The sequence below is a fragment of the Schistocerca piceifrons genome, chromosome 5, assembly GCF_021461385.2.
Source record: "Schistocerca piceifrons isolate TAMUIC-IGC-003096 chromosome 5, iqSchPice1.1, whole genome shotgun sequence".
NCBI lineage: Eukaryota > Metazoa > Arthropoda > Insecta > Orthoptera > Acrididae > Schistocerca > Schistocerca piceifrons.
Window position 1 is genome coordinate 438488155 of NC_060142.1, and position 25370 is coordinate 438513524.

The 25370-nt window shown below is 39.8% G+C and overlaps 1 pseudogene; it reads right to left on the bottom strand.

Annotated features, from left to right (window-relative positions):
* Positions 1 to 7904: 7904 nt before the first annotated feature.
* Positions 7905 to 8021, bottom strand: LOC124799602 (annotated as a pseudogene).
* Positions 8022 to 25370: the final 17349 nt, after the last annotated feature.

Here is a 25370-nt window from a genome sequence, read left to right on the forward strand (position 1 = left end):
AACTGTGTGCTGGACCGAGACTCGAACTCGGGACCTTTGCCTTTCGCGGGCAAGTGCTCTACCATCTGAGATACCCAAGCACAACTCACGCCCCGTCCTCACAGCTTCACTTCTGCCAGTACCTCGTCTCCTGCCTTCCAAACTTTACAGAAGCTCTCCTGCGAAACTCTCCGAACTATCACACCTGAAAGAAAGTATATTTGGTAGAACACTTGCCCGTGATAGGCAAAGGTCTCGAGTTCGAGTCTCGGTCCAGCACACAGTTTTAATCCGCCAGGAAGTTTCATATCAGCACACACTCCGCTGCAAAGTGAAAATCTCATTCTGGAAACATCCCCCAGACTGTGGCTAAGCCATGTCTCCTCAATATCCTTTCATTCAGGAGTGCTAGTTCTGCACGTTTCGCAGGAGAGCTTCTGTAAAGTTTGGAAGGTAGGAGACGAGGTGCTGGCAGAAGTAAAGCCGTGAGGGTGGGGCGTGAATCGTCCTTGGGTATCTCATTTGGTAGAGCACTTTCCCGCGAAAGGCAAAGGTCCCGAGTTCGAGTGTCGGTCCAGCACACAGTTTTAATCTGTCAGGAAGTTTCAATGTATATACTATTTTCCCTTATCACGTGTATAGGTAATAAGACGCACGCATTTTGGTTGACTCACGTTAGGAAGCAGTGGGATAATTGGAATCGCATAAGATACTGCAACGAGCACCATGTGTTAAACATATAGTGCAATTCAGCAACTGGTATAATAGTTATATCTGTTTTAAAAATGTAACAAAAATGTTATGTAAACTTCGAAATTCATAAACCTGGAGTCTACTGGCTGTAGCTTTGCCACAACAGTACATAACCGCATTTCAGTGCTACAGTATCTTTTAAACTCTGATGTTTAATAAATTTCGATCGGGATTCAAACTCGAAGGAATAACGCAGGTCGATCATGAAAAAAGTTTTTAATACGTGTAGTATATTCAGTTGTTTTGTAGCGGTGCTCGTCTATGAGGTAGGCAGTTATTATTTTGGCAGTCAACGAATTTCGTGAGGCAGATTGTAAGCCTCCCGTATCTATTATTTTGATTAAAATTGTCGATTATGAATGTTGTATTCTTTAGTCTACTGTCAAACGCAGAAGAGAGAGCAGGCGGGTGGAAAGAGTACGCTGAATGACTGTATGAGCGGGAAGAATTACATGATGAGCCGGCTGGGGTGGCCGTGCGGTTCTAGGCGCTACAGTCTGGAACCGCGTGACCGCTACGGTCGCAGGTTCGAATCCTGCTTCGGGCATGGATGTGTGTGCTGTCCTTAGTTTAGTTGGGTTTAAGTAGTTCTAAGTTCTAGCGGACTGATGACCTCAGAAGTTAACACCCATAGTGCTGAGAGTCATTTGAACCATTTGAATTACATGATGACGTGATTGAAGAAGAAACAGGAGTTAAAAAACAAGAGATACGGGATACAGTACTACAATCAGAATTTAAAAGAGCTTCGGAAGACTTACCATCGCATAAGGCAAAAGGGAAGATCATATTTCATCACAATTTTTAAAGTCACGGGGGCAAGTGGCAACAAAACTATTCACGTTGGTGTGTAGAATGTATGAGTCTGGGAATCACCATCTGACATTCTGAAAAAATATTATCCCACGATTTCGAAGAACGCAAGAGCTGAGCAGAGAGGTAGTTTTGACGTTGCGGTTGATAATAGAAGCAAGGTTAAAGGAAAGTCAAGACACATTCGTAAGATCTGTCGACCTGGGAAAAGCATTCGACAATTGAAAATGGAGCAAGATGTTCGAAATTCTGAGAAAAGTAGGGGTGAGCTATTGGGAAAGACGGGTAACACACAATATGTACAGGAACCAAGAGGGAACGATGAGTGGAAGACCAGGAAAGAAGTAGACGGATTAAAAACGGTGTAAGACAGGGATGTAGCCTTTCACTCCTGCTGTTGAATCTATATGACGAACGAGCGATGACGGAAATAAAAGGAAGGTTCAAGAGTGGAATTAAAATTCAAGGTGAAATGATATAAATGTTCAGGTTCACTGATGACGTCGCTGCCCTCAGTGAAAAAGAATTACAGGCTATGCTCGATGGAGGAAGCAGCCTAACGAATATAGATTATGGATTGAGAGTAAATCGAAGAAAAACGAAAGTAATGAGAAGTGGCAGAAATGAAAACGGTGACAAACTTAAGATCAAGATTGATGATCATGAAGTAGAGCCGTTGAGCTTCCGTAAGCACCAACTAACCAACGAAATAGATGGACTTAAGGAATTCTGCTATCAAGGTACCAAAATAACCAATGACGGATGTAGCTGGCAGGAAATCAAAAGCAGATTAGCACTGGGAGGAAGGTCATTCCTGGCTGAGAGAAGTCTATTAGTATTAGGCCGTAATTTAAGGTAGAAATCTCTAAGAATGTAGGTTTGTAGCACAGCATATTGGAAATTTCCAGTTTTCCCCTCTTCCCACCTCCTCAAACTCAGTGTAGTGTGGCAGTGGGTGAGACGTGCAGCCAGGTGAGAGAGCTATGGCACATGAGCAAGAGCACAGCTCACGAGCTCGATATGTAAAAGTTTTCTCATACAACTATGACCGCGTGGTTGATACAGGTCAGTGGTGCTCAACCCGTCGGTCACCCTAAAACTTTATTAGTCGATCTTTCAAAGCCTTATCCCTAGATCTGTTTAAATAAGCGGTTTTTGCAAAATGCCATTTTCTTGACAATGAGTGTTTCGCACGGTATTTGTGGCTGGAAGTCTGACAACACAGTCTCCGCCTTTTCCGTCTCCATCTACATTTCAGCGCCTTTAACGCTCGCGCCAAGCAATAGTTGATCCTTGTGCATGATGAGGCTGTTACTCGCAGACTATAACTTGGCGCATTGTGAGAGGGGGTTGCGATGACCGGGGAGAGCCCTAAGAGTTTGCTGCGGGACTTGCTCTTCAGGTAGCACAGTTACAGAAAAGAAATATGAAACTCTTTCCTCAAACGTAGCCAGAACTGTCAGATCAACAAATTTCACTGAATCAAGAACCCGCAAAGAACTATAAAGCCAAACGGATGACATTGAAGACAGAGTTTAAAAACCGATGGTCTGATTTTGAGGTAATGGAACATTTTCAACCTCTCATAGCTCAGATTTTCCAAAAAGTGGTTGTGGAACATATTACAACTAAAATGAGAGCTCTTACCTCTTGCAATGACACTCAGCCTGGAAAGGAAATAATTCTATTTCCATATAACACTTCCTTAAAGTGTTTATGATATATGAAGATAACTTTCGGAAGTTAGTGAGTGTAATAACTTACCCTAAAATTGTAAGAGTGGCATCGTATGTTTAATCGTTTTTTGGATCAAATTATCTATGTGAGGGAGCGTTTTAACGATAAGCCTAGTGAAATCTAAGTGTAAAGACAAACTGACTGATCATCGTCTTTCATACTGTGTAAGATTAGCTCTGAAAAATTATTCCCCGGATTATAATAAACTTGGCAATGATATCCAACCAAAGGCAAGTGTCTCACAAAAAATTTGAACGTTTATTATGTTGTATAATTTAATTTCTTTTCACAAGTGTAACATTTTGAAAATTGAGCAGTAGACCTACAACTTTGGATGCAGAGAAAACCACCTTTTAGATTTTCTGTATTATTAAAATGCTTAATTTTTGCTAAAGTGTTGTTTTGTGCTCAAACATTTACGAATGCTTGATTCAGTAGATTTCTAAATGGATTTCAGGGCACATAGTAGATGTCAAGCCTATAGAGATTGAACGCCTCTGGTACCGATGTTTTTATAGATTTCGATACGCTAATGCTAGAATAACAGATGATGATTTCACCTTATGAGATAACGCCTGACCGCAAAGGATGTATATGCATACCGAACAACAGCCTAGTTCAATGTCTCTAATGGTCAGCCAGATCTCCCTACCAGGATTGTGAAAACCGTGAAAGGGAAGTTCTCGTATTATCCATTGTCGTCCTGAGTCAGTTATGGAGGGAGATTGACACTCAGTATCCATGCCAAACCAACATCTTGCCTGCATTAATGTGTTTTTTCTTTCATTCTGGAATTACTTGCAGAGTCATCACGATGAATATCTACCAGCACTATAGCAGTCTTTCACTAGTATTGTAATAACAGCTGAACTACATGGAGTGAAAGAGGTGAGAATAGTGTTGCTACAGCTCATGAGTTGCGTGTTATATATTGCGCTGATACATACAGTAACACGAATAACAGATGTTTTGTTTCTGCCCATGTGAAAGGATTATACACTAAATGAAATGCTAGTAACTCACACTTAGTTTGATATACTGACACTACGTCCATCTTCGATATGATTACATGTTTATTCGGAATATTCTCACTTCAAATATCTTTCCATGCTGAACACATGGGCCATGCACAGTCTTTGGTTTCCAGAGATTGCATTTTTAAGAAAAGCGCGGAAGAAGGTAGTAGGTAACAGTCGATCAGAGTCTCAGCCTTGCGCAGTAGTAGTTGTGAAGTCGAGCAGACAGAGCGTTGATCGTCGCGGAATGAGCACCTAAAATAGGGGAGTTGTGGCTGAAAAATTTCTATTTGAGATGTTCCATGATGTGTAACTTGAGGATGAAGTATTATTTTTAAGTCTATTGTATAGAGAGACAGCACTTCAGGAAAAAGTTACTTATTTTAAGTTTGATAGCTGCAAGCGTGATTTCAAAATGCTACCCAATGTTTCTGCGTACTTGTAATCAGGGGAACTGTCAGTCATGTGTTCAGTATTCTAATTAGACCTCGCCCATATAGATTACTTAAATAATATTGCATTAGGAAGTCACGAAAACAATTTTTTTTAATAGGAACATTTTGTGGAAGCAGATATTATCGTGTGTGACAGTGCGGAGAGAGAGAATGGTAATTGTTTATGTTAGATGAATGTTTTCGTGTCATTGAAAACATTGAATTTCAAAGCACTTCCTTTTATCACGTCTCCACTGTTCAAAAAACATGTTCGGTAAATGTGTGTGTGTGAAATCGTAAGGGACTTAACTGCTAAGGTCATCAGTCCCTAAGCTTACACACTACTTAACCTCGCTTATCCTAAGGACAAACACACACACCCATGCCCGAGGGAGGAATCGAACCTCCGCCGGGACCAGCCTCACAGTCCATGACTGCAGTGCCTCAGACCGCTCGGCTAATCCCGCGTGGCCATGTTCGCTAAAAATTTTCATTGTAACGCCTTACTGTTTGGCGGGAACAATAATAAAATTAGGAAAAGAGAATCAATTTATTTACAGAAACAACAACTGGAGTAAAATATGAATTAAGACGGCAAACTTATTTTAGATCATCGTCTGCGGTGCTACTAGAGCAGGGTCAAGTTCTGAGCCGCAACGTAATAATTTGCCATAGGGCCTAACTGCACGTTTTTGACAGAATATTGGGAACAGTTTTAAATTAGTGAAATTTAATATAAATTCAGCAGATGCATTTCGCAGTAGGGCACATTTAAATTACGTGAGAGTTAGTCATTCTGATTATTCTTGTAAATTGAGATTTTATGAAATCTAATTTACAGACTGTCAGACTAATTTCAGATCAACTAAAACCACATTACTAAAATGTGATTTGCATTAAGAAGTTTATGTTAAAAAGGAGAGTAGGGAAGAAATTAGGAGACACAATTTCTGTAGTGTTAGCGAAAAATTCAGTTACACAGAGTTTCAGCATACAATTCCAACTAACTTCACACAGTCATGGGACATAATGTGGAAACATCCACTGAAATGATGGCATCTTGACTTTTAAGGTGATATCAGATTTATCCATTTCGTATTAGATTCTTGTAGAAGGATCTTCTTCCTTGCAAAGCAGCCGCAAACATGAAATTGCAGGAACAGTTTCCATAACTGGCCTTTTCCGAGTGCATCTGGAAGGTAACGAGAAGAAAGATGGTAGAACATGCGGTTTAATGTCTCGTCAACAGCGAGGTCATTAGGAACAGAGCTATAGATTCTTCAGGGAAGCATGGTACAGAAGATAATTGCAGCCTTTTCCAGATGAATCATCCAACGATTCAAATTAATACAAGCTGTTAACGCTTGCATGGCCACTTGGTGACAGATTCCCTGTTGGGTTCTGCCTCGGGTTCTCTGGCCGAAGTTTGTTAATTTTTCTGGCGTTTCGCCTGCACGAGTGACTGTCATTGTCAGAGTTTGTACGCTCTACTGCAGTTGGGCAGTCCACCACCAACAGTGGATCGTGACAATGCCAGAAACTAAGCACATAAGCAACTCACACTGTCGACAGACTTACCACAAGTCCTCACTGGACGACCCGGCTCAACGTTTTGTTGTGCCTATATCGTGATATGCCTATATCATGATATCAATGGTGTGGTTGTATATAATTGTAGAGACAAAACGATCATCAGCGCTCTGGCGGAAGCGTGGTGAGCAGACTGTCCAGAAAGTACCAGTCCGCGAGAGAAGTAAGCACGTAAACACACAATTTGGCACCAGTCAGCTGCCATAATTCGATTGTGGAATCTTAGTCGTTGCAAGTAAAGACAAAATTTGAAACTTCCTGGCAGAAAACATGAAGTACAGAAATGGCACTAAACTGTAAATAACCACCACACAATTATTCAGAACAATCGCAAACAGAAATGTAAAACATAGATTAACAAAACAGTTGAGCATTGTAAGAAAGGAGCAGACGATCGTGCTTACACGAAGTTGAATGGTCATGTGATAGAGAGGATATGAAGCGATTATTTATACAAAATTATTGCAAAGTACTTACATGAAATTTAAAAGGATCTGTAACTGTAATCTCAAGAATAAGGGTCGTGGCAGTGTATGTTGCCTACTTTGTTTGTTAAGATAGTACAGATTTTACCCTAATTTCTTGTTTTCTTTAACTTCAGACATCAAGATGATGTTCTAAAAACGAAACATGTCACGAAACAATAAATGTTTCTTAATATAACTGTGGTTGTTTTCATTAAGGAGGTAAGACGTCAGACGGGCTAACTTGGAGCAGGAGAGGCATCACAGGACATTTTAATTTCCATTGTCTATACTTTTACAAATAAATTCATAAAACTTTGTCAGCATAACCAGGAAGGATTCAGAATTTACACTCACAGCAGTGGAAGTTCGAGAACATAACAAAATAAATTTTTTTTTGCCTGTGAAATTTCATAATTTTTTTCACTTACTAATGGCAGCATTTGTTGCTACAGGTACACTTTTCTTCATAAGTAAGAGAGATTCTTCGATGAATTTTGCACAGCATACAAACCATACTCAAATGTGTATGAAACTCTAGAATTTTACAAATCTATTAAAAACTGTGATAAAAATTGAGGTAATTAACTAGAAAATTTGTTTTTTTCTAAACATGGTGTTTAAAATATAACAGCCCATTCGTTTTTTCATGAATTAAATAAATTCTAGAGTTTCATACACATGTAAGTATGGTTTGTATGCTGTGCAAAATTCATCGAAGAATCTCTCTAACTTATGAAGAAAAGTGTACCTATAGCAACAAATGCAGCCATTAGTAAGTGAAAGAATGATGACATTTCACACGTAAAAGAAAATTAATTTCTTATGTTTTCGATCTTCCACTCCAATGAGTGTGAATCCTGAATCCTTCCTGGTGATGCTGACAAAGTTTTATTAACTTATTTGTAAAAGTATAGCACTCCGTCTTCAGGCCACAAGTGGCCCATCGGGACCATCCGACAGCCGTGTCATCCTAAGTTGAGGATGCGGATAGGAGGGGCATGTGGTCAGCACACCGCTCTCCTGGTCGTTATGATGGTTTTCTTTGACCGGAGCCGCTACTATTCGGTTGAGTAGCTCCTCAATTGGCATCACGAGGCTGAGTGCACCCCGAAAAATGGCAACAGCGCATGGCGGCTGGATGGTCACCCATCCAAGTGCCGGCCACGCCCAACAGCGCTTAACTTCGGTGATCTCATGGGAACCGGTGTATCCACTGCGGCAAGGCCGTTGCCGTGTAAAAGTATAGACAGTGGAAATTAAAAGTCCTGTGATGCCTCTCCAGCTCCAAGTCGGCCCGTTTGACGTCCTACCCCCCCCCCCCCCCCCCAATTAATCGATGGTAATATCCGTCAGCTGTAGTGCTCAATATGACCTAGATTATTTCCAAATTGACTTCCATAATTCTCTGGGGAAATGTCTATATTTTACAAAAACGGTAACTTTATAGACTACTATTTAAAAGCCCAGATACATATTTTATGACAGTAGTGAGATTAATAAATGAAACAAAGATTTAAATAAAACTCATACACTAGTTTAATACGGTGAAATTCCAATCAAAATTAAGGTAGTGTATCAGGAATTCTGAGTTCGCTCCCTAATGGTAGCCGAAATAAGTGTTCCAAGTGGCAGTCTGGCCAACAGCTACGAGTCCGCAAGCAGATTAAATTTTTTGTCGAGCTGGTACAGGATAGGTGGTAATTTGTTACGCCATCCGCGCCAAGACGCATGAAGAAGTGCGCAGTCGCTGCTGCAAGGTAATAGCGAAGCTTCGCTATATTTCATCAGGAGAATCCTTCCTTGTTCGCTCGGTCGACAAAACTGATGCTGGTTGAGGAAGTTAACCTGCTCTGATTATATTCGGTAGTGACCGTAGCGAACCAGAAAATACTGCGTGTGTCACTGCAAGTGCCTGAGTTAACTGAAATTGTTAGTTGCGTTTCCCAGTGCATCAGAAAATTATTGCTCCCGCTATTTCACTTCTCTCTCTGGAACTACTTAAGACTGAGACCGGCGTTTTACTGCGCTAGTCCATTTGTGGCCATCAACCTTGTTGCTTTCTAATAAAATCTGGGGTACAGCGAGTGTCGAGAAAACGCGGGAGGATCGAGAATTATATGCTGTGTCACACTTTTATAATTTTGCTTGTTTTCTTCATTTCATTCTTATTCCAAGTTTTCCTGTCCCGAGGCAGTCGTTAGATGGCTGCACACTTGCTTCGCACAACGCCCTCAATAAAGTCGTATTCATTCCTGGCAATATATTTTCTGCACACCTAAGTTCTGAATTTGCTTCCAGAAGAAGTAGTCCTTAATGTCGTTGAAGTGCGACACACCCTGTAGACTGGCAGCAATATTCCGTACACTCTTTTCTTTTCATGTGATAATATTTCTTCGTTTTATATGTTACATTTCAGATTTAACATCATTGGTGCACGATGTGTGGAAGGACACCCATTTTTCTTTACCAGTTTCCCCACAACTCAAGTTTCCTAATGAACAGCCTGAGTTAGTACGAACATCATTAACCTGGAAATACACAAAATACAACACAGATAAAATACAAAAATTTCACTTGTAGTATGACGTTAACTCATTAACGATACTTCTGATGATAGAAAGTGAAGGACACCTGACCTAAACAAGGACTGCAAATCCTTTGCAACAGAAAGAATGACGTAAGCTCAATGAATTATTAAAAATGTAATTGAGGACCAATTAGATTATGAACACTTTATCTACATTTACTTTATATCAAAGGGTTATACTTACACTCCATTTTGAGTTCAGCGAAACGTATTGAAAAAGCGTAAGATGAAACGTAGTGCTATTGTCTTTGTAAATTCGAATGAAAGTTAACAATTCTTACAAAACTCAAGTGATAAACGTGATAATAGACCTGGTGCATTATTCATCGGTTCACTACATCATATGAAAAACTAAAAATACTGAAAACATTGCAATTACAGCAAGATAATATAGTGACCATCAATGACTTGAGCAAATGGCATTTTTCGCTACTTTTAGCGTCAATTGCCGGCTTTGAGTGTATAAGAATGCACCACTGAAGTGTACACTTCAGCTAAGACACCAGGAAAAAGTGCAATAAATTCAATAATTTCTAAAGTTAGCATGTTATTCAATTATTTGCCGCCGCCTACTACGTGAATCGTAAAGTATTGTATTGTATTATATTGTAGTGTATATTAACCGGGGACCTAGAAACGACGGAGAGCCTCCGTCCCCGCCGCAGCCGCAGTGGTCCACAACCCCACGACGACCTCCTCAGTTCACTTCACCCATCCACCGCCCCACACCGAACCACTCTTTCACGGTTATGGTGCGTTTCGGCCCCCGGTGGACCCCTACAGGGAACGTCTCACACCAGATGAGTGTAACCCCAATGTTTCCGTGGTAGAAGCTGGCCATTGTGGCCGAGCGGTTCTAGGTGATTCAGTCCGGAACCGCACTGGTGCTACGGTCGCAGGTTCGAATCCTGCCTCGGGCATGGATGTGTGTAATGTTCTTAGGTTAGTTAGGTTTAAGTAGTTCTAAGTCCAAGGGACTGATGACCTCAGATGTTAAGTCCCATAGTGCTCAAAGCCATTTGAACCATTTGAACCATCCGTGGTAGAGAAATGGTGGTGTACGCGTACGTGGCGAACTTGTTTGCGCAGCAATCGCCGACATAGTGTAGCTGAGGCGGAATAAGAGGAATCAGCCCGCATTCGCCGGGGCAGATGGAAAACCACCTAAAAACCGTCCACAGACTGACTGGCTAACCAGACCTCGACACAAGCCCACCGGGCGGATTCGTGCCGGGGAACAGGTGCTTCTACCCACTCCGGAAGCCGTGCGTTAGACCGCACGGCTAACCGGGCGGGCAGTCATAAAGTAATATATGTATGATGCGAAAACGGCAATGTAACATTTTCGCCACGACAAATTGTTGGCTGATGTTACACTGTCACTGACCTATGCGAAATGTAGGTCAGTTATTTATGGCCTGGGCTGCAGGGGTAGGATGGGACACGGTGGTTTCATTAATTGTTCACTGGGGCGGGCGGAAACCTCCCTTCCATCGGACACGACGCCGGACCGCGTCGATTGTGCGTTGTCGCTGCGAAGATCGATACGTCGACAGAGCGTTGGCCGCCGCCGACAACGCCCACGCGTTGGCCACTCGACAGCGGGCGGCTCGCATGTCGATAACACCCCCCTTCTCCAGCGCAAATTGAGAGGCGGCGTTGACAGGCAAGCGAGTTTTTGTCCTCCCTCGCCTGCTGTGCAGCCGTGTGACGGAGCCACTGATGAGCGCGTCGCCGTATCGCCGACTCTGAAGTGGGAGCGAACGGGCAGCAAGCACACTGTACCAAATCACAAAAGTTACTGGAAGCGGAATAGCTGTTGCATTCATTTAAGTACGAAAATTTCCTCAATTTCTTTGCTGTGATCCATCAATTTCCTTGAAAGTCCAAGGACATTTAACAATTATAAGTTCTGCCTACATTTACGATTAACTGCTCAAGCTTGTGTCTGCTTCGTAACGGTATTTCTGTTATCTTCAGTGCAAAGACTGGATTCATGGAGCTCTTTAAGATAGTCGTGTACAATGTCTTCAGCCTTGTGTGACTACCGCAGCATACATCCATTTGTTTTCTGTATCCAGGAGTTGCTCTTCCACAATACTTCTCCTCCCTTCCACTTCTCTCCAATTGGCTATCCCTTAATGGATCAGAATGCGTTCCATTAACCGATTCCTTCATTTGGCCAAGTTGCGACATCATTTCTTTTACTGGCGATCCGATTGAGTTCCCCTCCATTAGCCATTCAATTTACTCATCTAAACTTCAACATCCTTCCGTAATACCTCATTCCAGGAGTTTCTGTTCCCTTGTCTTCATTGTTTTCCATTCACGTGTGACTTCTATATCATGATTTACTTCGGTGATGAGTAGTTATACTGCCAAAATATAAAAAATCCCCACTATTCAGCATGTGACTGATACAATCTGATATTACTTGGAAGTCCACGTCGACATTGTCTTAAATTTTATCTGCCAATGGACTACTGGCCGAATGCGCTAACAACATGAACTTTAAATGATGGTGATTGAGACAGTTTTCTCTTATAATAAAGATACATCGGTCGCTGTAGTTGCACAGACGTTTTATCTAAAATTGTTTAAATCCCCTTTCAAATTTCCTATTAGGGGTTCTTCGTGAACTGGTTTAATAAAATTGGAGATAAGCTCCAGACTTATCCATTTCTTTTCTCACCTCCTGCACCCTATTATTGTCGTTCTACCGCCATAAATGATTTCTGTACCAGTAGCTAAGCTACGCTCAAAAAAAGTAACTGACTTTTCCTCCAGCACCCCGCGAGATAATGAAACGGTTAAACCAGTTGTTTCATAATTGGAAGGACCAAGGTTCAAATCTCCATCCAGCCTTCCAATTTTAGGTTTTCTGAAATTTATGTAAAGGGATTAAAACGGTAAATTACCTGTTGGCTTCTGTCTGGGTTTCTCCGGCCAATGTTTATCTACTGATTTTTCTGACGCTTCGCCTGCACTTTCACACAGAATTTACGCTACATGCGATCACTGGGTACACTGCTTCTGTCCTGGGATGTGAAAAGGAGACTGGTGGCACTGGCTGTTTGGTCTTTTTAAACGCTAAACCAGTACAGTACTTACATAGTGCCCTTACTCCCAACTAAACTGGTCACAGTCCTCCTGAGTTTATATCACAGAGGAAAAATAAAAAATCATTACACAATTTTTGCTGATTATTTCGTGGACAAATGCACACATTTTCGACATCAATGAAAGAATGCTGCACGCATTACTAAGGCATTGTTTGTCAACCCACGGATGATATTCAAACTCGGGTCGTGTACTTACGCTATGACAAGTGTGGTCACAATCGATCAACTTTGTGGCAATGAACGAGAAGCTTACAATAGACGTCTGAGCTCCAGCAAGCCAAGGAAGCAGGAATTCATAGAAGATTGCTCCATGTTATGATATCATTCATTATTTGCCAAGTGATTTACATTTATTAAACAGTTTAAAATAGCAATGATAGCAAAATGATAGCAGGCTAACAATAGGTCTAAATTGTAGAGCCAACGTTTAAGATGTTCTTTTAAGGGACCTGAAAAATTCAAAGCAGAAATGTTTCAACGTTAAATGTAACCACGACTACCACAATTTTATGTCATGTAAAGTATTTAAACCAATTCAAATGGCCCAAGCTAACACAATACTATTAATTATAGACCAAAATTTGGAAGATCAACTGTAACAAAAACAAGCGAAATTTTAGACAGGGGTAAAGTGTTTAAACAATTTAAATGTCCCAAACTAATAGAATCGTCTTAAATCACAGACCAAAATCTTTGAAGATAAAATGTAATAACGATTAAGACCACTTTAGGAATGGGAGAAATTTTTAAAAAATTTAAATGGTGAAGGTAACAGAATTATTTTAAATTACAAATCAAAATTTACACGGTCCTTTGAGAAAGATGACAAATTTAAGCGATACAAAGACCAACAAACAGCCCTGCTGACTAAGAAAAGCTTGGCACAAAAAGGTTACGGCACCAAAAGAGATCCCAGCCAAATGACAAAAATAAGCGATTTCTGAAAAAATTATGCCCACGCAAACCAGAGAAGAAAAGCTAAAGCAGCAGTCATCGTGCCGCAGAGCTGCTTCACACAAGGTAAATGCAACGGCGAATCCCAAATGCACTCCAGTGGCATCGCGCCGGTGGTGCGCTCACACTTGTCATGCGGAGTCAATTGCACGCATAGACTGCAGAAACTCTGGGCGCTCTAAAATAGGCGTTATGTGACAATAAGATGTCTAGAGACACCAACAAGTCAATTAGTACGAAACACATTTTCAGAAAATAGTGGTCTGAACACGCAGTCCGGTGTAAATTGCAACACCCGCCAGGCGGCGATTAACATATTAAACTAACAATTTCAAGAGCACTGCAATTTTAAACATTGGCAAGAATCAACAATAAGTATACTAACATAACCAAGGCATAAACATAGCTCAAGCGCTTTTTAAACAATCTTCAGTCCTGGTTCTGTTAGTAACACAATGGTCAGATACCAGTAAAAGAGGCCCCGCAGGCCCAACCAGACTGCAAGAATCAAGTAAGGAATCTCGTCTCACAACACCCAAGGGTGCCAACACAGAAAATTTCACACCTCTCCGGTAGTTCACCTGGTAAACTAATAGATGTGACCAGGTCAGAATCTAAAATATAATTAAAAGAGCACATTAAACATAAATGTTCATAACAGCATTAGCAGCACCTGCGACTGCCGTCACATTCCCACCGCTTGACTATGATAATGTTCGCCATCATTTGGCAAGGAGAAACATAATTAAATGCAAACAATAAAAGAATATCAGCACAATCGTCACACCCGGGGTCACAATTAAGTTACTTTTCAGGAAAGCAACACAGGGGGCGCAGTGCAGGTTCAAACAGTTTCTACAAGCGATACAGACCACTCTACGGCGGATTTAATTTACCGGAAAGCAAAAATTCACAACTCAGGGAAGAATCACATAGGGAAGGGCAGTAACGACAAAGCCCACTAACGCCGTCAAACTACATCACATAAGACGGCCCAGCAACAGGAAAGGGATGACCTTTAGAGAACCACACTCATTTAATCATAAAGTCCTTCCCGTTGCAACGTTTCCCTCAGGGCGAATCAGTCACGACACCGAACACCGGCGTGTGGCAACACACGTTTTCTCCAGCCGACTTCTTCCCCCTCGCCCCCGCTGACTGTCGTTCCACAATGCCCGTCTTGCAAATATTTCAAACCTGAAGACTTTTTGCAAGAGCTCCGCCCGGTGACCAGAGAGGAAACGAACCAGATATACGATCTACAGACCGCAATCGATACTGGACGACTCGGCTCAACGTTTCCATCTTAATCCATTGGAAAACAAAAGCGGTGTAGCCCTCACGCAGTCTTAGGAAAAGCGAGATGTAGTAGAGTTCAGTTCTGATGATGAGCAGTTTAGTGTGATCAGCCCAAGTATCTTCAGTTTGAAACGGAAATATACAGCTCCCTCCCGAACGTATAACAGGGAAAACAGAAAGACAGAGCGAGAGAGAGACAGAGAGAGAGAGAGAGAGAGAGAGAGACAGACAGTGAGAGAGAGAGAGAGAGAGAGAGAGAGAGAGAGAGAGAGAGAGAGAGAAAAGGAGTGAGTGAGAGAGAGAGAGAGAGAGAGAGAGAGAGAGAGAAAGAGAGATGGAGAGAGCGGTCGAGCCTTTTTGTGATTATTATCATTATTATTATTACTATTACTCTTACTGTTGTATTTCCTTTGTTTTCAGTCAAATACTGGGCCTACTGGTAGTGGGGCAGAGGGATTGTTTATTGGAAACATTTGGGAGGGATCTCCAGTTCCTGCGTTCATCTAATGACCGGGAAAAACCTCACGAAAACCGTGGTCGGAACCGAAGTACAATACTTGCTTTTAATTTACTCTTGGGACAATGTTGCTCGCTAATCTGAGCAGTTTGTTTTCTCTTGTCCTGACCTACATCTGCATCTCCACTCCACTTCATGTGAACCAACATCGCCTTTACATATGTCTACAAGAGTCACCATAAGCGAACAAAAAAGGCCCTCCATGATTCTAGAACAGATTAACGTTTGTTCTGAAATGATTACTGAGAGGCAGCCCTTTAAATTTTTAACAGACTCAACTTACTACAGCTCGATGTATCAAAAAAGGGGGTTATTTTGTGTACTATAAGCAGACACTTTCCCTTTTATTATGATGTTCGTTAAGAAGACGAGAGCCGCAGTTGTCCTTTGTGTTACATACGCTTTCCAATTCCAACAATGTGCATGGAAATGAGTGATGCGCTCGTGATCTAGGCTAATGGTCCAGGGGATCTTGTATGGCTTCCCTGAATCCATCTTCAGGAGAATTTTTCCCATCGAAAAGGAAAGACTGATTGAGAGGAATCCTTTGTGCACTATAAGCGGACAATAAATTTTTACTAGTAACAGCGAATTTTCTGTTCCAGAATCAGAAGAGGAGGAAGTATACTTGGAAAAGGCCAGGAGATGAGGGCAGAGTCTCGTTAGATTGCGTCATGGTCAGGCAGAGATTCTCTCACTCAGACGCTGAATCTGAGGCATCAATTTGCCTCTCAGTATATTCACGTAAATCTCACCAGTTACAGGTTCATCAAAGATTAAAGTCATAGCACATGAGCTTTTCACCAACCACACCATCATCTTTTGGCAGCTCTGCTGTTTCGATGAACTCATTCATTGTCGATTGCCTCAAGATCAGTGCCGAATATTTCCCCTGTTCACTTCACCATTGATATAAAGTAGAGCTACAAATCTAAACAGCACAGAGTCTTTAGTAAAACTGACGTTCTCATCCAATTTACCTGCAAACCATTCACACTTGTGCATCCGTCTATCGGTGTCATCTTCTTTTAAGTGTTGCAATATCTGTAACTTGTACGGATGAAACATCTCCTTTGCCTGTATTTTGTGGATGGTTGACCTTACAACATCTACTTCCGTGGATGTTGGACGGATGCTGGGCTGGCATAGTCCTGGGCCAAAATAGCGTCTTTCGTTTCGTTTGAAGTCTTTGATCGTCCACAACAGTGTTTGTCCAACACACTGCCTCTTTCTTTAAATTTGGCAGTAAAACAAACTGGTAACTCATGAGGGTGCAGAAGCTTAAATTCTTCTGCAATTTTGAGAACGACTATGCTCCTTGTCCACTTAAGATTACCTACTCCTATCCTTTTTTTAGACAGAGCCATCGTTGAATATGGACAAAACAAAATTTATTAGAATTATTAGAATTTATTTAGTTATTATTTATTTAATTTATAGAATTAGAATATTTATTAGGATTCATTAGATTTCCCTACGTAGCCAGGCTTTGTGCTTTAAGTTTACATGCAAGCGCGAGTAGACTTTCGTCTGCGGCTTTATGAGTTTTAGTTGGAGCCTGCACGCGGTCCGGGACCGTCGCAGTAGGCCATTTTTGCTTTGAAACTGTAATTTATTATTATATTCTCCCCCCAAAATTGAGACGACTACATTCATACATACCATGGTGTGCTAGGAGTGTAGGTGGCCATACATGTCTGACGTGAGAAATAAACTTAAATAAGCTTTTCAGGAGAGGGGCGTGTAACAGCAGCGGTGCAGAGTGAGGGATCTACACCTCCACATCGCTACCATATGATCATTACGACGACTGTCTGAACCCACATCATACAAGTAAACTTATTAAGCACAAGCATAGCTGGACAGTTCTGAAAGTTTACATTCATTCAAAGCCACTTCTTTGTTAAGCACATCAACATTTAACGTAACGTTCATTCCAACCTTAACATTTGAAGTTAAATATTCACAGAAACAAGTCGTAATTTAAATTCCACTCCTTTTATTTTCCTGTCGACATTATATATATATATATATATATATATATATATATATATATATATATATATATATATATATATATATATATATATATATATATATATAAATATATATATATAAATGACGATTAGTTTGGCTTTAGAAAACATAAACAAGGCAGGAAATTCTGACGTAGTGGTTGATAATGGAAGCAAAACGAAAGAAAACTCATGGCACGTTCATAGTATTTGTCGACATGGAAAAAGAGCTCGACAATGTAGAGTGGGGCAAGATGTTCGAAATTCTAAGAAAAACAGAGGTAAACTATAGAGAAGAACGGGTAATATACAGTATGTACGATAACCAAGAGCAAACAAAAAGAGAGGAAGACCAAGAACGAAGTAGTCGGATTAAAAACTGTGTAAACTAAGGATGTAGTATTTCCTATTACTGTTCAATCTACACATCGAAGAAGCAATCACAGAAATAAAATAAAAGTACAAGAGTGGAGTTAAAACTCTATGTGAAGTGATGTCAATGACACGATCCATTGATGACATTGCTGTCCTCAGTGAAAGTGCAGAAGAATTACAGGATCTATTGAATGGAATGAACATAGTATTATGTAAGAGTAAATCGAAGAAAGACGTAATTAATGAGAAAAAATCGGAGAAACGATAACATCGTGCAACTTAATAACAGAGATAGTGATCACGAATTGGTGAAGTTAAGATGTTCTGCCACCTAGGCAGCAAAATAACCCATGACGGACAAGGAAAAGACAAAAAAAAAAGCAGACTAGCATTGACAAAAGGGCATTCCTGGCGAAGAAAAGTGTACTAATATCTAATATAAGTTTTAGTTTGTTGAAGATATATCTGAGAATGTTGCATGGGGGCTTAATTATTAAAAAATGAAAATATAATAATTTTAGTAGCTGTGTGTCCGGTTACGAAGTCTTGTAACCGGTTGGCCCTGACTAGTATTAGTATGCAATCTGACTGCAGAGAATAACAATAAAGAATGAACGGAAATTTCCGTTAACACAATTGATTAATTAAGTCCCCTGCAACTATAAAAGCTACGAAACATCAAAGCACAAATGTAACTGTTCTGTGTGTAGAAGTGTGATTCAACGTACACGTATCTGGCACGGTTCTTCCTCGATACGACAAGAAATTTTAAACACCATTTACAATGAACTAATTGAAAAAACAGAAATACGATAATTGCACATAGAAACCAGAATTACAAGTCTAATACATGAACACGAGCCAGATGCCTTGTTGACTGAACCTGTGACCAAGGGGCATTGTTATTTAGGAAATTTGAAATAAAAGAAAACTTTTTACCTCCATATATATGGACGAAAAATACACTGTGATCATTGCAACATCTTATATATATACATTATATCAACCGAACAGCATCTGCTCTCTCACCCCGCAGAACAACAACTGCACAAGACGTGCTCTCAACTACTACTGCTCCCGACATCCTCTCAACAAGCACTTCCCACGGCAACGTCTGAACTACAACTGCCATCGACATTCTCTGAACAACTACTGCGCCGGTGGAGGCGGCAGAATAATACTCTTTTGCGCAATCTCTGGCGCTGTGACTCAGTGTAGCCACCTTCCATATGCCCCTCCTCCACGGGCTAGAATTTGATGGTATTTTTGCCAGCATTGGTGGTGAAAATACCACCAAATTCGTCAAAAAAAATACAGACAAAAATAAAAGAAGATATTAATAAGTAAATGTCACATAAATAAATAAATTTGGGCTTTGCACTGACCCTTCAATAACCTAATGTATAAAATACTGTAAGGAGTACAAATGCTTGCAGACATGTGATTCTACATAATAGTTTACACAAGTATCATTTGTTAAACAATGTGGTTACACAATTCAATCAATACCGTCAGCAATGACGAATAGGTGCAGGTAAAAGTCTCATAAGATTTCATAAACAGTAAATATACAAAGATCAGTTTGGATTCCGCAGAAATGTTGGAACACGTGAGGCAGTACTAACCTTACGACTTATCTTAGAAGAAAGATTAAGAAAAGGCAAACCTACGTTTCTAGCATTTGTAGACTTAGAGAAAGCTTTTGACAACGTTAACTGGAATACTCTCTTTCAAATTCTGAAGGTGGCAGGGGTAAAATACAGGGAGCGAAAGGCTATTTACAATTTGTACAGAAACCAGATGGCAGTTATAAGAGTCGAGGGGCATGAAAGGGAAGCAGTGATTGGGAAAGGAGTGAGAAAGTGTTGTAGCCTCTCCCCGATGTTATTCAATCTGTGTATTGAGCAAGCAGTAAAGGAAACAAAAGAAAAATTCGGAGTAGGTATTAAAATCCATGGAGAAGAAATAAAAACTTTGAGGTTTGCCGATGACATTGTAATTCTGTCAGAGACAGCAAAGTACTTGGAAGAGCAGTTGAACGGAATGGACAGTGTCTTGAAAGGAGGATATAAGATGATCATCAACAAAAGCAAAACGAGGATAATGGAATGTCGTCAAATTAAGTCGGGTGATGCTGAGGGGATTAGATTAGGAAATGAGACACTTAAAGTAGTAAAGTAGTTTTGCTATTTAGGGAGTAAAATAACTGATGATGGTCGAAGTAGAGAGGATATAAAATGTGGACTGGCAATGGCAAGGAAATCGTTTCTGAAGAAGAGAAATTTGTTAACATCGAGTATAGATTTAAGTGTCAGGAAGTCGTTTCTGAAAGTATTTGTATGGAGTGTAGCCATGTATGGAAGTGAAACATGGACGATAACCAGTTTGGACAAGAAGAGAATAGAAGCTTTCGAAATGTGGTGCTACAGAAGAATGCTGAAGATAAGGTGGGTAGATCACGTAACTAATGAGGAGGTATTGAATAGGATTGGGGAGTAAAGAAGTTTGTGGCACAACTTGACTAGAAGAAGGGGTCGGTCGGTACGACATGTTTTGAGGCATCAAGGGATCACAAATTTAGCATTGGAAGGCAGCGTGGAGGGTAAAAATCGTAGAGGGAGACCAAGAGATGAATACACTAAGCAGATTCAGAAGGATGTAGGTTGCAGTAGGTACTGGGAGATGAAGAAGCTTGCACAGGATAGAGTAGCATGGAGAGCTGCATCAAACCAGTCTCAGGACTGAAGACCACAACAACAACAAATATACAAAAAATTTGTTTATACAAACATTGACATAAAATCTTTACAATAGTTCAATAAACAAGTAGCACTCCTCAGAGTAGTTGACAGTTCCAACAGTGGCACCCAGCAACGGCGAGCAGGCGCAGACACCACAAGTGACATTATCTCCGCAGCAGTAGTTCCAACAGTGGCACCCATCAATGTTGAACAGATGCAGACAGCAACAAGTGACATCATTTCAGTAGAAGCAGCACCCAGCAATGTTGAGCAGGTGCAGACAGCAACAAGTGACATCATTTCAGAAGAAGTAGTTGCATCAGTGGCACCCAGCAATGTTAAGCAGGTCCAGGTAACAGTCCATAATATTCACTATCAGTCATTAAACAGTTCATCAGAGTTCATCAGCAGTAATTAAACATTTCCAACTGGCACCCATCAATGTTGAATATTATGTTCATTCCAACAGTTGAATCCACACGCAATTGCTTTTACAAAATTATTATCAATCCTCTTACACTAAACATACAAATTACAATAAACACACAAATGATATCAGATAATTGTCATATTAACTATTAAAAATACACAAATATCAGTAAACCTATAATATTTATGGGTGTCAGTGCAAGCTACAACAAACAAGTAAAACAATATTTAGGAAATAGGTAGGTACCAATTATTTGGGATTAGGAAAGGAAAGCACACAAAACACACTCACTCATCTTTCATCCACATGTAAGTACTACTGTGTAATTAAATAGTGTTAACTGTGTAAATGCAATTCTGTCAAAATTTGATGTTCAACATGTGTATCAAGTAGTAGTGGCAACAGTGTATAACAGTCAATAATAGTTAGTCAACGTCATAGTAATCATGTCAAGACCAATGTTTGCCAAGCCAAATCAAAATGTACAGTTGCTGAACAACTGCCAGTGTGCCAAGATATGCAATTACTTTATCTCTCCAAAAAAGATTATATACTGCTTATTGATTTAACAAAGTTTGTGTGTAGACAATCTTTCTTCCACTTGAGTGTTCTAATCTGCCATCTTCATTCTCCTTGTTCCACATAAACCAACAAAAAAAATATGTTCCTCACTTACTTTACCTCGTATCCACCAAAAATCCAATAATCATCAGCACCACACAATCTTAATACTTGAATAATACATCTTACGTCGATACATATAAACCTTATCATCAATATCATTTACCTTACCTCTTGTCCACCAAAACTAGAGTTTTCATCAACAAACTAGAGTAATCATCAACTTCACACAATCTCAATACCTCAATAATACCTCTTCAATACGTTGATACATATAAACCTTATCACCAATATCATTTCACTTCCATAACAACTCTTTCCTCTAGTCAGCCTCCTGGAACAAGTACAGATAAAATCCTAGTGCAAACTTCAATTCATCATCCCATACAATCCGAAGACACAATGTCCACACACAACCTCTGTGTAATCCACCTGACCCAAATCTTCTACTCATTATGAATTATAAAATACATTTTGGTTACCTTGTCCATCATTAAATAAAGGAAATGCATACATGACCTCTAACAGCCTTTAGTTTGAATAACTTTCAGTAAGTAAGTACAAGTACGGAGTGTGAATGATCGTAGTATTTCACAGTGTGTACACGCCTTGAAGAAGCATGGCAAAACAGAAGAAAACATGTGGAGTATTTCTTGTGTCAAGTGTCACTTGCTATGTCAATTGCTCACAAAGTATGCAGTGTAATAACTGTCAATGGTCTAAACCTAGTGTTGGTATTTCATGCCGTTAGCTTCCTTTCCATTAGCATAAATTTATACAGCTTCGATAAAACCTCCAGCTCATGTGACTTCAACGAAGTTTCTTGTACCAATGTCGTTCGTAGAATTATAGCAGTTCATTTTCTTATCTTAAAATATAAAGCACTGAGAGGAAGCAAAACATGCTATAGCGAGTAAATATACCAGTAGAGAACAGACTGTCAACAAATGGATTTATCACAATCCCTACAACGAGGCTCTGCCAAGCGAACAATCTATAATTAATACCATAGTGTGACCTAAACTCCGTGTTCGTACACAGTATATCAGCATTTCTATACACCAAATTAAAGAGTAGTTATGACAACAAAACAAAAATGTGTAAATATGCAATCCATACGCAAAGCAGCAAACATATATCTTACATAACAAACAGGTCATTAGCATCATATCAGCATAAGCAAATAAATGTTCATATGTAATCTTAATAAGTAAACATGAAGGCGCAAACAGATAAATCACAAAGTATAACTTACATACATAACAATATCAGCTCAACTAATCAGGTGACAATTATTATTTAAATAAATAAGCATAGCAGACACATAATAAAAAAATATGACATCAGTGAAAAAGCATTGCAGCCAAGCGATGCATAATATACATAAGTAACAGCCCTGTTCATTAATCAGTCATTGCCAAAATCAGTTAACACAAAGTATAAATCACGTAATCGTGAGCAGCAAATTACGTCTGAAGTACGTACCTAAGTGGAAATATGTTACCTGAAAAATAAACTCAATTAATAGTTACCTTTTTAGTTTATTGCTTTCTTCTTCTAAATTACATTCTTCTTGAAATTTTCTCGATGGCAAGTCCTCTTAACGTCGGACACAAACAGAATTTACCTAAAGTTCTTAAATAATTTATACAACTGTATCCTGAAAAAAAATGAACGTTAATAAGATAATTTATAAAGTCATTATTGCTTTTTACTGAATTTAATCAGAGAAATTAGACTGTGTATTTGTTTACGGCTGTCAGTTCAACCGCACTGAGCGCTCGATCAGCTGTAGGTACGCGTGACGTAGGAAGTAATTGTTTGCGGTCAACGACTGTCTTGTGCGACGGGCAGACTTGACTGTCGATTTGAGTATGTGCCGCCGCCAGAACACGGCGCGGTATTCTTATATTCTCTGCGTGTTTACATGTAACTGTTAGTCTCTCAAAAGTATGTCATTCCACAAAAATTTTAACGTTCGATATATGATGTATTCCCTTAGAGCGCTGAGATTTAAGAGTTTCTACTTCGACAGTGTATTCATGAATAATCTTGCGAACTCTATATGGACCGTTATAAAGCAGAAAAAATTTGTGACACAAGCCTTTTCCTTTGTGAAACAAACGGTGAGACTTAATTAACACCTTTTGACCAACTGACAAGGTTTTTAAACGACCAGGACGTTTAGCTGATTTCTCTCTTCTAGCAGTCGCAGATGCAATATTTTGTAGAGCCAGGTTGACAACTTCAGAATGCCGCAGTTTCCGTGTAGGCGGAAAAGGAACGATTTCAGAAATGCGATTTGTCGATGCTTTATGTTTTAATATCAATATAGGCGGTAAAGAAGTTGAATCATTAGGGAGATCATTCAGAATGTTTTGAAAAATGTGAAGATACTGATCCCACGTTCTGTGATTCTAATGACAATAAATACGACACAATTTATTGATTTCCTTCATCCATCTCTCTGAAGCGTTAGATTGAGGGTGAAAAAGTGAAATGAAAGTTGGTTTAATCTTAAGACGCCGTAGAGTACGAAGCCAAATTTTAGAGCGAAACTGTGATCCATTATCTGATATAACCTTATCAACATGACCCACTTCTTTAAGAAAATGTTTGATGAAAGCATTAGATACTGAGCGAGCTGTTGCTTTGCGTAAAGATGTAAAACACACATATTTTGATGTCAATTCCACTGCTACCAAAATGTACGCAAAACCATTAGTAGAATGAACCACTGGACCGAACAAATCGACTGCAGACATTTCCTTTAATTTCGCTGGAATGATAGGAAACAACGGTGCCCTGTGAGAAATAGTTGACATCTTTGCTTTTGGCATAATTTGCATTTGGCAAGAACAAATCGAATACGTTTTCCCATATTACTGAAGTAGCAATTTATGCATTTGGCAAGAACAAATCGAATACGTTTTTCCATATTACTGAAGTAGCAATTTTCTTGTAATTTATGAAAGCATTTTCTGGGACCAAAGTGTGCATAACTGAAGTGTGTATACCAAATCAATTTATTAACCCACTCATCAGGAATGCAAACTAACCAAACAGAGTTGTCAACCGATTTTCGTTTAAAAGAATATCATTGCCTACTAAACAATACTGTCTAATCGCTACGCTTTCCTTTCTCATGAGGCTGGTATCTATTGTCCTGTCTGTTTCGTCTGTCATTTTCAAAATCACCGCTATAACGTCCTTTGCGATCATTATCCCTTTTCTCTGAAAATCTATTGTGATTATCGTTACTGAAAAAATTACTAGAAGTTCCGTCGTCGTTGTCATACTCAAGATCCTGTAGCAAAGTCTTAAAAGTTTCAATGTCGTCTTTACATCTTCCGGCAAAAGCAATATGTCTGATCGATTGTGGCAGCTACGAATTAATTCAGTTGGGGTGTAGGGGATGGAAAGGAATTGATTCTGTCGAATCATGTCTTCAAAGTATTCTGTAGGCGTGCGGAACTCAGACTGTTTAAAATTACGCTGCATAATAAGACCATGTTTGACTCTGTCTTGCGTGTTTTCGGACCAATATGCCGATATAAATGCATGATAAAAATCATTTAAATTATTACAATCTCTAATAAGTGCGCGCATGCGCGTCGCCGGTTCGTTTTTCATCAATATCCTGAAAACTGTCACTTTTGGGTAAAATAGTCATATCTGGTTATTCTTTACTGACTCCTTTTCTAGATAGATTCATAGTTTAAGAATTGTTTTAATACATACAAAGAATAGTAAAAGAGTAGGTAGCAGTGCAGAAAACTAAAAGGGAAATACCACCACTACAGCTCGGTACCCTGTGCACGCTACGGCACATATTCACTTAGTGTAGTGAATCCCCTGAGGAACTAAATAGTCACACATAAATTCCAGTTTGTGACCTAGTGGCCAATTTGGTGGAAGTG